Raw genomic sequence first — 19,594 nt, forward strand, 5'->3', positions numbered from 1 at the left:
CACGACTGCCAGAAAGGCTCTGCTGCCCCAATACCCAGATTTGGGAATGGAGAAATGCTGCCTTCTTGAGGCCACTTCCCACAACAGCAGCTTTAAACCCATTGCTAAAGGTCACTAAATATTCACCAAACTTGCAGTTCGGGAAATGACACCTGTTCTCTAAAAAAATTCTGGGGTGGAAAATCGACCAAAAATTTCAAAATAGGGCAACCTTCCAAGAAGACAATTTCAAGAGATATATTGTACTCCCAACTGTTTCCTTTTTTTAACAGAAAAGTAAACGGTGGAGAAAAATGATGAGTTTTATGAATTTTCAAAGACATGCAAACCCAAATTACAAAAACCTATCAGCTCACAGCAGCCAGTACGGCCATTAGCATAAATGCGGCAAACAATAAATGCTGAAGCGATTGTGGAGAAATGCGTACCCTCGATTCTAAGGGGGACGTGGTAAGTGCCAGTAATGAAAACACAAAGAAGGTGCTTTGAAAAGGAAAACACGGTGCTACCAGTCAGTCAATCACACCCACTGCTGGGCCTATCACCTGTGAAAATGAGAATCAAACAGTCACAGGCTGGCAATCCTGCACTCCAACAATATTTACCATAGCCAACGCTTGGAAGCAATGAAAATGTCCATCAACCGAGGAATGCACAAAGTAGAAGTGGTCCACGTACACGGTGGAAAATTACTCCAATAAAAAATAAAAATTAAATTTAAAACTCCAACAAAAGTAAGGAGACATCAGCTTGTGTGGGTTTGTCCGGGCACACTCCACTCTAATTTATAACCGAGAAACACCACAGGCCGCAAGGGCTTCTCCCTAGTTACCAGGGTGGGGAACATAGAAAGGCTGCCACCCTCTGGCAGTTATCTGCAAAAGCAGCATTAAAGCCTGTGCTAATGGTCATTTCATAGGAACAAGTACTGCAGAACTGTAAATGAAACCTGCCCTCAAAATGTCTTGAGGGAGGTAATGGCCAAAACATTTCAAAATGTGACGCATACTTTAAGAGAACAATTTGAAGAACTAAGGGGTAATCACAGCTTGAAAAATAAAAAGGACATGCCTTAAAGCTCAATTTCAACGGATTATGAGGCACGTGCGAATTCAACCACAAAAAGGTATCAGCTCACAATTGTCAGAATAACCATTAACAAGAAATCTACAGACAAAAATGCTGAAGGTGTTGTGGAGAAATGCGTACCCTCAACTTCAAGGGGGACGTAAGTTGGAAAGGGCCACAAATGAGAGCAGAATGGAGGTGCCTTAAAAAGGTAAACATTGAGCTACCATATGATCCAGCAGGCTCACTCCTCGACCTATAATCTAAGAAGAGAGAATTGGAAAGACACAGGCAGGCAAATCTGCATGGCACAGTATTACAATAGCCAAGATATGGAAGTAACCAAAAAGTCCACCAACAGATGGGTGGACAAAGAAGAACTCCTCCATGTACAGATGGAATATTCGCTAGTGAAAAAAATGAAACAATGCCATTTGCAGCCCATACATGAGTCTAGACGTAAGCACGCCACCTGTAGTAAGTGAGAAAGCAAAAGACACATATCCTATCATATCACTTTTAGGAGTTACTTAAAAATTAATACCAGTGAAGATATTTCCACAGAGAAAGGCAATCAGAGATTCATTAAAAAAATCTTATGGTTCACCAAATAGAAAGGGATGAGGATTGGATACATTACCATATTGGGGTTAACAGAGATATACAAACCATGTGAAATATATAATCACCAAAGACGTACGGAAGACCAGGAGAAGACTACTCAACATTGTGTCATGACCTACATGGGAAAAGGATGCGTGGAAGAATATTTACATGTATATGTGTGAAAGAAGCACATCTTGCACACCTAGAAAAAACAAACCATTGTAATCAAATGTGCTGGGATAAAGAATAAAAAGTAAATTACAAATATGAACAAGAAGTTATGAGACATAAACTTAAAGGGCTTTTTCCTGGCACATTCCATTCTAATTTACAACCTAGAACACCACTTCCATTAAGCCTCTGTTTCCCTAGTTACGAAATTTGGAAAAGGAGAAATGCTGCCACCTTGTGGCCGTTTCCTGCAAGAGCAGCTTTAAACTCACAGCTAATGCTCACTTAACATACACAAGGACTCAGGGCTGTAAAGGACACCTGCCCTAAAAAAAATGTGCTGAAGGAGGGAATGGACAAAAAAATTCAAAACAGGCAAATGTTTCAAGAAGAGAGTATGAAGAGTTAAGTTTTACTCACGGTGTTTTAAAAAAAAGGAAAATGGATAAAAGCTCAACCTCAGGGAGTGTTAGACCCATGCAATCTATTCTATAAAAAGTTTCAACTTACACCAGTCGACTGACCATCAGCAAAAAGTCTACAAACAATAAATGCTGAAGGGGTTTTAGAGAATTGTGTACCCTCTACATGCTGGTGAGCCGTAAAGGGGTAACAGCCAATAATGAGAACAGAAAGGAGCTGTGTTTAAAAGTAAAAATGGAGGTACCATTCAAGCCAGCAGGCGCACCATTGGACCTCTCACCTGAGAAGACAAGAATCGAGAAGACTCAGGCCGCAAAAGCTGCAGTGCAGCCTTATTCACAATAGCCAAGACAGTGAAGCAATGAAAATGCCCAACAACAGGTGAATGGATAAAGAAGAAGTGGTCCATGTACACGATGGAACATTAGCCATGGAAAACAATGAACCATTGCTCTCTGAGGCACCACAAATGAGTCTGGAGATAATCAGGAAACATGAGGTAAGTCGGAGAGCAAAAGACCTATATTCTATGATATCACTTATAGGCGTTATCTAATAACTGACACAAATGAACATATTTCCACAGAGAAAGACACTCACAGACTTAGAAAACAAACTGTGCTCATCTAAAAGGAAAGGTGGGGGGAAGGGATAAATTAAGATTAGTGTTACTATATGTATACAAACACATATTATAAACATATCTCAAAAAGACCGACCATATAGCAAGTGAGGTCTGCGGAACCCTCAGTAACATTTTACATGGGAAGAGAATCTGTACTTGAATAGACATATATAATGTACAAATGAACCAGATTGTGTACACCTAGGACAAACAATATTCTAAGCTTTACCCCAATTAAAACACTTTTAAAATCCAAGAACAAATAATGACACATAAACTTATGGGGCTTTCTCCATGCACATTACAATGTAATTTACAACCTAGCAACACGACTTCCAGAAAGGCTCTGCTGCCCTAGTACCCAGACTTGGGAATGGAGAAATGCTGCCTGCTTGAGGCCACTTCCCACAACAGCAGCTTTAAACCCATTGCTAAATGTCACTAAATATTCACCAATGTTGCAGTTCGGGAAATGACACCTACTCTCTAAAAAAACTCTGGGGTGGAAAATCGACCAAAAAATTCAAAAGACGGCAACCTTCCAAGAAGAGAATTTCAAGAGTTATATTGTACTCCCAATTGTTTCCTTTTTTTAACAGAAAAGAAAACGGTGGAGAAAAATGGTGAGTTTTACGAATTTTCAAAGACATGCAAACCCAAATTACAAAACCCTATCAGCTCACAGCAGCCAGTAGGGCCATTAGCATAAATGCTGCAAACAATAAATGCTAAATCGATTGTGGAGGAATGCGTACCCTCGATTCTAAGGGGGACGTGGTAAGAGGCACTAAAGAAAACACAAAGAAGGTCCTTTGAAAAGGGAAACACGGTGCTACCAGTCAATCAATCACACCCACTGCTGGGCCTATCACCTGAGAAAATGAGAATTAAAAAGTCACAGGCTGGCAATCCAGCACTCCAACAACATTTACCATAGCCAACACCTGGAAGCAATGAAAATGTCCATCAACCGAGGAATGCACAAAGTAGAAGTGCTCCACGTACCCAGTGGGAAATTACTCTAATAAAAAATAAAAATTACATTTAAAAAACCAACAAAATTCAGGAGACATCAGCTTGTGTGGGTTTGTCCGGGCACACTCCACTCTAATTTATAACCGAGAAACACCACAAGCCGCAAGGGCTTTTCCCTAGGTACCAGGGTGGGGAACATAGAAAGGCTGCCACCCTCTGGCAGTTACCTGCAAAAGCAGCTTTAAAGCCTGTGCTCATGGTCATTTCATAGGAACAAGTACTGCAGGATTGTAAATGAAACCTGCCCTCAAAATGTCTTGAGGGAGGTAATGGCCAAAACATTTCAAAATGTGACACATATTTTAAGAGATCACTTTGAAGAACTAAGGAGTAATCACAGCTTGAAAAATAAAAAGGACATGCCTTAAAGCTCAATTTCACCGGATTATGAGGCACATGCAAATTCAACCACAAAGAGGTATCAGCTCACACTTGTCAGAATAACCATCAGCAAGGAAACTACAAACAATAAATGCTGAAGGTGTTGTGGAGAAATGCATACCCTCAAATTCAAGTGGGACGTAAGTTGGAGAGGGCTACGAATGACAGCAGAATGGAGGTGCCTTAAAAAGGTAAACATTGAGCTACCATATGATCCAGCAGGCCCACTCCTCGACCTATAATCTAAGAAGAGAGAATTGGAAAGACACAGGCAGGCAAATCTGCATGGCACAGTATTACAATAGCCAGCATATGGAAGTAACCAAAAAGTCTACCAACAGATGGGTGGACAAAGAAGAACTCCTCCATGTACAGATGGAATATTTGCTAGTGAAAAAAATGAAACAATGCCATTTGCAGCACCATGGATGAGTCTAGATGTAATCACGCCACCTGTAGTAAGTGAGAAAGCAAGAGACACATATGCTTTCAATTCACTTTTAGGAGTTACTTAAAAATTGATGCCAATGTAGATATTTCCACAGAGAAAGGCAATCACAGATTCATGAAAAAAACTTATGGTTCACCATATAGAAAGGGATGAGGATTGGATACATTATCATATTGAGGTTAACAGAGATATACAAACCATGTGAAATATATAACCACCAAAGACGTACGGAAGACCAGGAGAAGACTACTCAACATTGTGTCATAACCCTACATGGGAAAAGGATTCGAGGAAGAATAGATACATGTATATGTGTGAAAGAACCACATCTTGCACACCTAGAGCAATCAAACCATTGTAATCAAATTTGCTGGGATAAAAAATAAAAGTAAATTACAAATATGAACAAGAAGTAATCAGACATAAACTTAAAGGGCTTTTTCCTGGCACATTCCATTCTAATATACAACCTAGAACACCACTTCCATTAAGGCTCTGTTTCCGTAGTAACCAAATTTGGTAAAGGAGAAACGCTGCCACCTTGTGGCTGTCTCCTGCAAGAGCAGCTTTAAACTCACAGCTAATGCTCACTTAACATTCACAAGGACTCAGGGCTCTAAAGGACACCTGCCCTAAAAAAATGTGCTGAAGGTGGGAATGGACAAAAAAATTCAAAACAGGCAAATGTTTCAAGAAGAGATTATGAAGAGTTATGTTTTACTCACACTCTTTTTAAAAAAAAGGAAAATGGATAAAAGCTCAACCTCAGGGAGTGTTAGACGCATGCAATCTAATCTACAAAAAGTTTCAACTTACACCAGTCGACTGATCATCAGCAAAAAGTCAACAAACAATAAATCCTGAAGGGGTTTTAGAGAACTGTGTACCCTCTACCTGCTGGTGAGACGGAAAGGGGTAACAGCCAATAATGAGAACAGAAAGGAGCTGTGTTTAAAAGTAAAAATGGAGGTACCATTCAATCCGGCAGGCGCACCATTGGACCTTTCACCTGAGAAGACAAGAATCGAGAAGACTCAGGCCGCAAAAGCTGCAGTGCAGCCTTATTCACAATAGCCAAGACAGTGAAGCAATCAAAATGTCCAAGAACAGGTGAATGGAGAAAGAAGAAGTGGTCCATGTACACAATGGGATATTAGCCATGGAAAACAATGAACCATTGCTCTTTGAGGCACCACAAATGAGTCTGGAGATAATCACGAAACATGAGGTAACTCGGAAACCAAAGACCTGTATTCTATGATATCACTTATAGGCGTTATCTAATAACTGACACAAATGAATATATTTCCACAGAGAAAGACACTCACAGACTTAGAAAACAAACTATGCTCATCTAAAAGGAAAGGTGGGGAGAATGGATAAATTAAGATTAGTGTTGCTATATCTATACAAACACATATTATATACATATCTCAAAAAGACCGACCATGTAGCAAGGGAGGTCTGTGGATCCCTCTGTAACATTTTACATGGGAAGAGGATCTGTACTTGAATAGAAATATATAATGTACAAATGAACCAGATTGTGTACACCTAGGACAAACAATATTCTAAGCTTTACCCCAATTAAAAAAAAATTTTAAATCCAAGAAGAAATAAAGAGACATAAAAGTATGGGGGTTTCTCCATGCACATTCCAATTTAATTTACAACCTAGGAACACGACTGCCAGAAAGGCTCTGCTGCCCCAATACCCAGATTTGGGAATGGAGAAATGCTGCCTTCTTGAGGCCACTTCCCACAACAGCAGCTTTAAACCCATTGCTAAAGGTCACTAAATATTCACCAAACTTGCAGTTCGGGAAATGACACCTGTTCTCTAAAAAAATTCTGGGGTGGAAAATCGACCAAAAATTTCAAAATAGGGCAACCTTCCAAGAAGACAATTTCAAGAGATATATTGTACTCCCAACTGTTTCCTTTTTTTTAACAGAAAAGTAAACGGTGGAGAAAAATGATGAGTTTTATGAATTTTCAAAGACATGCAAACCCAAATTACAAAAACCTATCAGCTCACAGCAGCCAGTACGGCCATTAGCATAAATGCGGCAAACAATAAATGCTGAAGCGATTGTGGAGAAATGCGTACCCTCGATTCTAAGGGGGACGTGGTAAGTGCCAGTAATGAAAACACAAAGAAGGTGCTTTGAAAAGGAAAACACGGTGCTACCAGTCAGTCAATCACACCCACTGCTGGGCCTATCACCTGTGAAAATGAGAATCAAACAGTCACAGGCTGGCAATCCTGCACTCCAACAATATTTACCATAGCCAACGCTTGGAAGCAATGAAAATGTCCATCAACCGAGGAATGCACAAAGTAGAAGTGGTCCACGTACACGGTGGAAAATTACTCCAATAAAAAATAAAAATTAAATTTAAAACTCCAACAAAAGTAAGGAGACATCAGCTTGTGTGGGTTTGTCCGGGCACACTCCACTCTAATTTATAACCGAGAAACACCACAGGCCGCAAGGGCTTCTCCCTAGTTACCAGGGTGGGGAACATAGAAAGGCTGCCACCCTCTGGCAGTTATCTGCAAAAGCAGCATTAAAGCCTGTGCTAATGGTCATTTCATAGGAACAAGTACTGCAGAACTGTAAATGAAACCTGCCCTCAAAATGTCTTGAGGGAGGTAATGGCCAAAACATTTCAAAATGTGACGCATACTTTAAGAGAACAATTTGAAGAACTAAGGGGTAATCACAGCTTGAAAAATAAAAAGGACATGCCTTAAAGCTCAATTTCAACGGATTATGAGGCACGTGCGAATTCAACCACAAAAAGGTATCAGCTCACAATTGTCAGAATAACCATTAACAAGAAATCTACAGACAAAAATGCTGAAGGTGTTGTGGAGAAATGCGTACCCTCAACTTCAAGGGGGACGTAAGTTGGAAAGGGCCACAAATGAGAGCAGAATGGAGGTGCCTTAAAAAGGTAAACATTGAGCTACCATATGATCCAGCAGGCTCACTCCTCGACCTATAATCTAAGAAGAGAGAATTGGAAAGACACAGGCAGGCAAATCTGCATGGCACAGTATTACAATAGCCAAGATATGGAAGTAACCAAAAAGTCCACCAACAGATGGGTGGACAAAGAAGAACTCCTCCATGTACAGATGGAATATTCGCTAGTGAAAAAAATGAAACAATGCCATTTGCAGCCCATACATGAGTCTAGACGTAAGCATGCCACCTGTAGTAAGTGAGAAAGCAAAAGACACATATCCTATCATATCACTTTTAGGAGTTACTTAAAAATTAATACCAGTGAAGATATTTCCACAGAGAAAGGCAATCAGAGATTCATTAAAAAAATCTTATGGTTCACCAAATAGAAAGGGATGAGGATTGGATACATTACCATATTGGGGTTAACAGAGATATACAAACCATGTGAAATATATAATCACCAAAGACGTACGGAAGACCAGGAGAAGACTACTCAACATTGTGTCATGACCTACATGGGAAAAGGATGCGTGGAAGAATATTTACATGTATATGTGTGAAAGAAGCACATCTTGCACACCTAGAAAAAACAAACCATTGTAATCAAATGTGCTGGGATAAAGAATAAAAAGTAAATTACAAATATGAACAAGAAGTAATCAGACATAAACTTAAAGGGCTTTTTCCTGGCACATTCCATTCTAATTTACAACCTAGAACACCACTTCCATTAAGCCTCTGTTTCCCTAGTTACGAAATTTGGAAAAGGAGAAATGCTGCCACCTTGTGGCCGTTTCCTGCAAGAGCAGCTTTAAACTCACAGCTAATGCTCACTTAACATACACAAGGACTCAGGGCTGTAAAGGACACCTGCCCTAAAAAAAATGTGCTGAAGGAGGGAATGGACAAAAAAATTCAAAACAGGCAAATGTTTCAAGAAGAGAGTATGAAGAGTTAAGTTTTACTCACGGTGTTTTAAAAAAAAGGAAAATGGATAAAAGCTCAACCTCAGGGAGTGTTAGACCCATGCAATCTATTCTATAAAAAAGTTTCAACTTACACCAGTCGACTGACCATCAGCAAAAAGTCTACAAACAATACATGCTGAAGGGGTTTTAGAGAACTGTGTACCCTCTACCTGCTGGTGAGCCGTAAAGGGGTAACAGCCAATAATGAGAACAGAAAGGAGCTGTGTTTAAAAGTAAAAATGGAGGTACCATTCAAGCCAGCAGGCGCACCATTGGACCTCTCACCTGAGAAGACAAGAATCGAGAAGACTCAGGCCGCAAAAGCTGCAGTGCAGCCTTATTCACAATAGCCAAGACAGTGAAGCAATGAAAATGCCCAACAACAGGTGAATGGATAAAGAAGAAGTGGTCCATGTACACAATGGAATATTAGCCATGGAAAACAATGAACCATTGCTCTCTGAGGCACCACAAATGAGTCTGGAGATAATCACGAAACATGAGGTAAGTCGGAGAGCAAAAGACCTATATTCTATGATATCACTTATAGGCGTTATCTAATAACTGACACAAATGAACATATTTCCACAGAGAAAGACACTCACAGACTTAGAAAACAAACTGTGCTCATCTAAAAGGAAAGGTGGGGGGAAGGGATAAATTAAGATTAGTGTTACTATATGTATACAAACACATATTATAAACATATCTCAAAAAGACCGACCATATAGCAAGTGAGGTCTGCGGAACCCTCAGTAACATTTTACATGGGAAGAGGATCTGTACTTGAATAGACATATATAATGTACAAATGAACCAGATTGTGTACACCTAGGACAAACAATATTCTAAGCTTTACCCCAATTAAAACACTTTTAAAATCCAAGAACAAATAATGACACATAAACTTATGGGGCTTTCTCCATGCACATTACAATGTAATTTACAACCTAGCAACACGACTTCCAGAAAGGCTCTGCTGCCCTAGTACCCAGACTTGGGAATGGAGAAATGCTGCCTGCTTGAGGCCACTTCCCACAACAGCAGCTTTAAACCCATTGCTAAATGTCACTAAATATTCACCAATGTTGCAGTTCGGGAAATGACACCTACTCTCTAAAAAAACTCTGGGGTGGAAAATCGACCAAAAAATTCAAAAGACGGCAACCTTCCAAGAAGAGAATTTCAAGAGTTATATTGTACTCCCAATTGTTTCCTTTTTTTAACAGAAAAGAAAACGGTGGAGAAAAATGGTGAGTTTTACGAATTTTCAAAGACATGCAAACCCAAATTACAAAACCCTATCAGCTCACAGCAGCCAGTAGGGCCATTAGCATAAATGCTGCAAACAATAAATGCTAAATCGATTGTGGAGGAATGCGTACCCTCGATTCTAAGGGGGACGTGGTAAGAGGCACTAAAGAAAACACAAAGAAGGTGCTTTGAAAAGGGAAACACGGTGCTACCAGTCAATCAATCACACCCACTGCTGGGCCTATCACCTGAGAAAATGAGAATTAAAAAGTCACAGGCTGGCAATCCAGCACTCCAACAACATTTACCATAGCCAACACCTGGAAGCAATGAAAATGTCCATCAACCGAGGAATGCACAAAGTAGAAGTGCTCCACGTACCCAGTGGGAAATTACTCTAATAAAAAATAAAAATTACATTTAAAAAACCAACAAAATTCAGGAGACATCAGCTTGTGTGGGTTTGTCCGGGCACACTCCACTCTAATTTATAACCGAGAAACACCACAAGCCGCAAGGGCTTTTCCCTAGGTACCAGGGTGGGGAACATAGAAAGGCTGCCACCCTCTGGCAGTTACCTGCAAAAGCAGCTTTAAAGCCTGTGCTCATGGTCATTTCATAGGAACAAGTACTGCAGGATTGTAAATGAAACCTGCCCTCAAAATGTCTTGAGGGAGGTAATGGCCAAAACATTTCAAAATGTGACACATATTTTAAGAGATCACTTTGAAGAACTAAGGAGTAATCACAGCTTGAAAAATAAAAAGGACATGCCTTAAAGCTCAATTTCACCGGATTATGAGGCACATGCAAATTCAACCACAAAGAGGTATCAGCTCACACTTGTCAGAATAACCATCAGCAAGGAAACTACAAACAATAAATGCTGAAGGTGTTGTGGAGAAATGCATACCCTCAAATTCAAGTGGGACGTAAGTTGGAGAGGGCTACGAATGACAGCAGAATGGAGGTGCCTTAAAAAGGTAAACATTGAGCTACCATATGATCCAGCAGGCCCACTCCTCGACCTATAATCTAAGAAGAGAGAATTGGAAAGACACAGGCAGGCAAATCTGCATGGCACAGTATTACAATAGCCAGCATATGGAAGTAACCAAAAAGTCTACCAACAGATGGGTGGACAAAGAAGAACTCCTCCATGTACAGATGGAATATTTGCTAGTGAAAAAAATGAAACAATGCCATTTGCAGCACCATGGATGAGTCTAGATGTAATCACGCCACCTGTAGTAAGTGAGAAAGCAAGAGACACATATGCTTTCAATTCACTTTTAGGAGTTACTTAAAAATTGATGCCAATGTAGATATTTCCACAGAGAAAGGCAATCACAGATTCATGAAAAAAACTTATGGTTCACCATATAGAAAGGGATGAGGATTGGATACATTATCATATTGAGGTTAACAGAGATATACAAACCATGTGAAATATATAACCACCAAAGACGTACGGAAGACCAGGAGAAGACTACTCAACATTGTGTCATAACCCTACATGGGAAAAGGATTCGAGGAAGAATAGATACATGTATATGTGTGAAAGAACCACATCTTGCACACCTAGAGCAATCAAACCATTGTAATCAAATTTGCTGGGATAAAAAATAAAAGTAAATTACAAATATGAACAAGAAGTAATCAGACATAAACTTAAAGGGCTTTTTCCTGGCACATTCCATTCTAATATACAACCTAGAACACCACTTCCATTAAGGCTCTGTTTCCGTAGTAACCAAATTTGGTAAAGGAGAAACGCTGCCACCTTGTGGCTGTCTCCTGCAAGAGCAGCTTTAAACTCACAGCTAATGCTCACTTAACATTCACAAGGACTCAGGGCTCTAAAGGACACCTGCCCTAAAAAAATGTGCTGAAGGTGGGAATGGACAAAAAAATTCAAAACAGGCAAATGTTTCAAGAAGAGATTATGAAGAGTTATGTTTTACTCACACTCTTTTTAAAAAAAAGGAAAATGGATAAAAGCTCAACCTCAGGGAGTGTTAGACGCATGCAATCTAATCTACAAAAAGTTTCAACTTACACCAGTCGACTGATCATCAGCAAAAAGTCAACAAACAATAAATCCTGAAGGGGTTTTAGAGAACTGTGTACCCTCTACCTGCTGGTGAGACGGAAAGGGGTAACAGCCAATAATGAGAACAGAAAGGAGCTGTGTTTAAAAGTAAAAATGGAGGTACCATTCAATCCGGCAGGCGCACCATTGGACCTTTCACCTGAGAAGACAAGAATCGAGAAGACACAGGCCGCAAAAGCTGCAGTGCAGCCTTATTCACAATAGCCAAGACAGTGAAGCAATCAAAATATCCAAGAACAGGTGAATGGATAAAGAAGAAGTGGTCCATGTACACAATGGGATATTAGCCATGGAAAACAATGAACCATTGCTCTTTGAGGCACCACAAATGAGTCTGGAGATAATCACGAAACATGAGGTAACTCGGAAACCAAAGACCTGTATTCTATGATATCACTTATAGGCGTTATCTAATAACTGACACAAATGAATATATTTCCACAGAGAAAGACACTCACAGACTTAGAAAACAAACTATGCTCATCTAAAAGGAAAGGTGGGGAGAATGGATAAATTAAGATTAGTGTTGCTATATCTATACAAACACATATTATATACATATCTCAAAAAGACCGACCATGTAGCAAGGGAGGTCTGTGGATCCCTCTGTAACATTTTACATGGGAAGAGGATCTGTACTTGAATAGAAATATATAATGTACAAATGAACCAGATTGTGTACACCTAGGACAAACAATATTCTAAGCTTTACCCCAATTAAAAAAAAAATTTTAAATCCAAGAAGAAATAAAGAGACATAAAAGTATGGGGGTTTCTCCATGCACATTCCAATTTAATTTACAACCTAGGAACACGACTGCCAGAAAGGCTCTGCTGCCCCACTACCCAGATTTGGGAATGGAGAAATGCTGCCTTCTTGAGGCCACTTCCCACAACAGCAGCTTTAAACCCATTGCTAAAGGTCACTAAATATTCACCAAACTTGCAGTTCGGGAAATGACACCTGTTCTCTAAAAAAATTCTGGGGTGGAAAATCGACCAAAAATTTCAAAATAGGGCAACCTTCCAAGAAGACAATTTCAAGAGATATATTGTACTCCCAACTGTTTCCTTTTTTTTAACAGAAAAGTAAACGGTGGAGAAAAATGATGAGTTTTATGAATTTTCAAAGACATGCAAACCCAAATTACAAAAACCTATCAGCTCACAGCAGCCAGTACGGCCATTAGCATAAATGCGGCAAACAATAAATGCTGAAGCGATTGTGGAGAAATGCGTACCCTCGATTCTAAGGGGGACGTGGTAAGTGCCAGTAATGAAAACACAAAGAAGGTGCTTTGAAAAGGAAAACACGGTGCTACCAGTCAGTCAATCACACCCACTGCTGGGCCTATCACCTGTGAAAATGAGAATCAAACAGTCACAGGCTGGCAATCCTGCACTCCAACAATATTTACCATAGCCAACGCTTGGAAGCAATGAAAATGTCCATCAACCGAGGAATGCACAAAGTAGAAGTGGTCCACGTACACGGTGGAAAATTACTCCAATAAAAAATAAAAATTAAATTTAAAACTCCAACAAAAGTAAGGAGACATCAGCTTGTGTGGGTTTGTCCGGGCACACTCCACTCTAATTTATAACCGAGAAACACCACAGGCCGCAAGGGCTTCTCCCTAGTTACCAGGGTGGGGAACATAGAAAGGCTGCCACCCTCTGGCAGTTATCTGCAAAAGCAGCATTAAAGCCTGTGCTAATGGTCATTTCATAGGAACAAGTACTGCAGAACTGTAAATGAAACCTGCCCTCAAAATGTCTTGAGGGAGGTAATGGCCAAAACATTTCAAAATGTGACGCATACTTTAAGAGAACAATTTGAAGAACTAAGGGGTAATCACAGCTTGAAAAATAAAAAGGACATGCCTTAAAGCTCAATTTCAACGGATTATGAGGCACGTGCGAATTCAACCACAAAAAGGTATCAGCTCACAATTGTCAGAATAACCATTAACAAGAAATCTACAGACAAAAATGCTGAAGGTGTTGTGGAGAAATGCGTACCCTCAACTTCAAGGGGGACGTAAGTTGGAAAGGGCCACAAATGAGAGCAGAATGGAGGTGCCTTAAAAAGGTAAACATTGAGCTACCATATGATCCAGCAGGCTCACTCCTCGACCTATAATCTAAGAAGAGAGAATTGGAAAGACACAGGCAGGCAAATCTGCATGGCACAGTATTACAATAGCCAAGATATGGAAGTAACCAAAAAGTCCACCAACAGATGGGTGGACAAAGAAGAACTCCTCCATGTACAGATGGAATATTCGCTAGTGAAAAAAATGAAACAATGCCATTTGCAGCCCATACATGAGTCTAGACGTAAGCACGCCACCTGTAGTAAGTGAGAAAGCAAAAGACACATATCCTATCATATCACTTTTAGGAGTTACTTAAAAATTAATACCAGTGAAGATATTTCCACAGAGAAAGGCAATCAGAGATTCATTAAAAAAATCTTATGGTTCACCAAATAGAAAGGGATGAGGATTGGATACATTACCATATTGGGGTTAACAGAGATATACAAACCATGTGAAATATATAATCACCAAAGACGTACGGAAGACCAGGAGAAGACTACTCAACATTGTGTCATGACCTACATGGGAAAAGGATGCGTGGAAGAATATTTACATGTATATGTGTGAAAGAAGCACATCTTGCACACCTAGAAAAAACAAACCATTGTAATCAAATGTGCTGGGATAAAGAATAAAAAGTAAATTACAAATATGAACAAGAAGTTATGAGACATAAACTTAAAGGGCTTTTTCCTGGCACATTCCATTCTAATTTACAACCTAGAACACCACTTCCATTAAGCCTCTGTTTCCCTAGTTACGAAATTTGGAAAAGGAGAAATGCTGCCACCTTGTGGCCGTTTCCTGCAAGAGCAGCTTTAAACTCACAGCTAATGCTCACTTAACATACACAAGGACTCAGGGCTGTAAAGGACACCTGCCCTAAAAAAAATGTGCTGAAGGAGGGAATGGACAAAAAAATTCAAAACAGGCAAATGTTTCAAGAAGAGAGTATGAAGAGTTAAGTTTTACTCACGGTGTTTTAAAAAAAAGGAAAATGGATAAAAGCTCAACCTCAGGGAGTGTTAGACCCATGCAATCTATTCTATAAAAAGTTTCAACTTACACCAGTCGACTGACCATCAGCAAAAAGTCTACAAACAATAAATGCTGAAGGGGTTTTAGAGAATTGTGTACCCTCTACATGCTGGTGAGCCGTAAAGGGGTAACAGCCAATAATGAGAACAGAAAGGAGCTGTGTTTAAAAGTAAAAATGGAGGTACCATTCAAGCCAGCAGGCGCACCATTGGACCTCTCACCTGAGAAGACAAGAATCGAGAAGACTCAGGCCGCAAAAGCTGCAGTGCAGCCTTATTCACAATAGCCAAGACAGTGAAGCAATGAAAATGCCCAACAACAGGTGAATGGATAAAGAAGAAGTGGTCCATGTACACGATGGAACATTAGCCATGGAAAACAATGAACCATTGCTCTCTGAGGCACCACAAATGAGTCTGGAGATAATCAGGAAACATGAGGTAAGTCGGAGAGCAAAAGACCTATATTCTATGATATCACTTATAGGCGTTATCTAATAACTGACACAAATGAACATATTTCCACAGAGAAAGACACTCACAGACTTAGAAAACAAACTGTGCTCATCTAAAAGGAAAGGTGGGGGGAAGGGATAAATTAAGATTAGTGTTACTATATGTATACAAACACATATTATAAACATATCTCAAAAAGACCGACCATATAGCAAGTGAGGTCTGCGGAACCCTCAGTAACATTTTACATGGGAAGAGAATCTGTACTTGAATAGACATATATAATGTACAAATGAACCAGATTGTGTACACCTAGGACAAACAATATTCTAAGCTTTACCCCAATTAAAACACTTTTAAAATCCAAGAACAAATAATGACACATAAACTTATGGGGCTTTCTCCATGCACATTTCAATGTAATTTACAACCTAGCAACACGACTTCCAGAAAGGCTCTGCTGCCCTAGTACCCAGACTTGGGAATGGAGAAATGCTGCCTGCTTGAGGCCACTTCCCACAACAGCAGCTTTAAACCCATTGCTAAATGTCACTAAATATTCACCAATGTTGCAGTTCGGGAAATGACACCTACTCTCTAAAAAAACTCTGGGGTGGAAAATCGACCAAAAAATTCAAAAGACGGCAACCTTCCAAGAAGAGAATTTCAAGAGTTATATTGTACTCCCAATTGTTTCCTTTTTTTAACAGAAAAGAAAACGGTGGAGAAAAATGGTGAGTTTTACGAATTTTCAAAGACATGCAAACCCAAATTACAAAACCCTATCAGCTCACAGCAGCCAGTAGGGCCATTAGCATAAATGCTGCAAACAATAAATGCTAAATCGATTGTGGAGGAATGCGTACCCTCGATTCTAAGGGGGACGTGGTAAGAGGCACTAAAGAAAACACAAAGAAGGTGCTTTGAAAAGGGAAACACGGTGCTACCAGTCAATCAATCACACCCACTGCTGGGCCTATCACCTGAGAAAATGAGAATTAAAAAGTCACAGGCTGGCAATCCAGCACTCCAACAACATTTACCATAGCCAACACCTGGAAGCAATGAAAATGTCCATCAACCGAGGAATGCACAAAGTAGAAGTGCTCCACGTACCCAGTGGGAAATTACTCTAATAAAAAATAAAAATTACATTTAAAAAACCAACAAAATTCAGGAGACATCAGCTTGTGTGGGTTTGTCCGGGCACACTCCACTCTAATTTATAACCGAGAAACACCACAAGCCGCAAGGGCTTTTCCCTAGGTACCAGGGTGGGGAACATAGAAAGGCTGCCACCCTCTGGCAGTTACCTGCAAAAGCAGCTTTAAAGCCTGTGCTCATGGTCATTTCATAGGAACAAGTACTGCAGGATTGTAAATGAAACCTGCCCTCAAAATGTCTTGAGGGAGGTAATGGCCAAAACATTTCAAAATGTGACACATATTTTAAGAGATCACTTTGAAGAACTAAGGAGTAATCACAGCTTGAAAAATAAAAAGGACATGCCTTAAAGCTCAATTTCACCGGATTATGAGGCACATGCAAATTCAACCACAAAGAGGTATCAGCTCACACTTGTCAGAATAACCATCAGCAAGGAAACTACAAACAATAAATGCTGAAGGTGTTGTGGAGAAATGCATACCCTCAAATTCAAGTGGGACGTAAGTTGGAGAGGGCTACGAATGACAGCAGAATGGAGGTGCCTTAAAAAGGTAAACATTGAGCTACCATATGATCCAGCAGGCCCACTCCTCGACCTATAATCTAAGAAGAGAGAATTGGAAAGACACAGGCAGGCAAATCTGCATGGCACAGTATTACAATAGCCAGCATATGGAAGTAACCAAAAAGTCTACCAACAGATGGGTGGACAAAGAAGAACTCCTCCATGTACAGATGGAATATTTGCTAGTGAAAAAAATGAAACAATGCCATTTGCAGCACCATGGATGAGTCTAGATGTAATCACGCCACCTGTAGTAAGTGAGAAAGCAAGAGACACATATGCTTTCAATTCACTTTTAGGAGTTACTTAAAAATTGATGCCAATGTAGATATTTCCACAGAGAAAGGCAATCACAGATTCATGAAAAAAACTTATGGTTCACCATATAGAAAGGGATGAGGATTGGATACATTATCATATTGAGGTTAACAGAGATATACAAACCATGTGAAATATATAACCACCAAAGACGTACGGAAGACCAGGAGAAGACTACTCAACATTGTGTCATAACCCTACATGGGAAAAGGATTCGAGGAAGAATAGATACATGTATATGTGTGAAAGAACCACATCTTGCACACCTAGAGCAATCAAACCATTGTAATCAAATTTGCTGGGATAAAAAATAAAAGTAAATTACAAATATGAACAAGAAGTAATCAGACATAAACTTAAAGGGCTTTTTCCTGGCACATTCCATTCTAATATACAACCTAGAACACCACTTCCATTAAGGCTCTGTTTCCGTAGTAACCAAATTTGGTAAAGGAGAAACGCTGCCACCTTGTGGCTGTCTCCTGCAAGAGCAGCTTTAAACTCACAGCTAATGCTCACTTAACATTCACAAGGACTCAGGGCTCTAAAGGACACCTGCCCTAAAAAAATGTGCTGAAGGTGGGAATGGACAAAAAAATTCAAAACAGGCAAATGTTTCAAGAAGAGATTATGAAGAGTTATGTTTTACTCACACTCTTTTTAAAAAAAAGGAAAATGGATAAAAGCTCAACCTCAGGGAGTGTTAGACGCATGCAATCTAATCTACAAAAAGTTTCAACTTACACCAGTCGACTGATCATCAGCAAAAAGTCAACAAACAATAAATCCTGAAGGGGTTTTAGAGAACTGTGTACCCTCTACCTGCTGGTGAGACGGAAAGGGGTAACAGCCAATAATGAGAACAGAAAGGAGCTGTGTTTAAAAGTAAAAATGGAGGTACCATTCAATCCGGCAGGCGCACCATTGGACCTTTCACCTGAGAAGACAAGAATCGAGAAGACACAGGCCGCAAAAGCTGCAGTGCAGCCTTATTCACAATAGCCAAGACAGTGAAGCAATCAAAATATCCAAGAACAGGTGAATGGATAAAGAAGAAGTGGTCCATGTACACAATGGGATATTAGCCATGGAAAACAATGAACCATTGCTCTTTGAGGCACCACAAATGAGTCTGGAGATAATCACGAAACATGAGGTAACTCGGAAACCAAAGACCTGTATTCTATGATATCACTTATAGGCGTTATCTAATAACTGACACAAATGAATATATTTCCACAGAGAAAGACACTCACAGACTTAGAAAACAAACTATGCTCATCTAAAAGGAAAGGTGGGGAGAATGGATAAATTAAGATTAGTGTTGCTATATCTATACAAACACATATTATATACATATCTCAAAAAGACCGACCATGTAGCAAGGGAGGTCTGTGGATCCCTCTGTAACATTTTACATGGGAAGAGGATCTGTACTTGAATAGAAATATATAATGTACAAATGAACCAGATTGTGTACACCTAGGACAAACAATATTCTAAGCTTTACCCCAATTAAAAAAAAAATTTTAAATCCAAGAAGAAATAAAGAGACATAAAAGTATGGGGGTTTCTCCATGCACATTCCAATTTAATTTACAACCTAGGAACACGACTGCCAGAAAGGCTCTGCTGCCCCACTACCCAGATTTGGGAATGGAGAAATGCTGCCTTCTTGAGGCCACTTCCCACAACAGCAGCTTTAAACCCATTGCTAAAGGTCACTAAATATTCACCAAACTTGCAGTTCGGGAAATGACACCTGTTCTCTAAAAAAATTCTGGGGTGGAAAATCGACCAAAAATTTCAAAATAGGGCAACCTTCCAAGAAGACAATTTCAAGAGATATATTGTACTCCCAACTGTTTCCTTTTTT

This window comes from Eschrichtius robustus, chromosome 9 (genome assembly GCF_028021215.1).
Source record: "Eschrichtius robustus isolate mEscRob2 chromosome 9, mEscRob2.pri, whole genome shotgun sequence".
NCBI classification, from domain to species: domain Eukaryota; kingdom Metazoa; phylum Chordata; class Mammalia; order Artiodactyla; family Eschrichtiidae; genus Eschrichtius; species Eschrichtius robustus.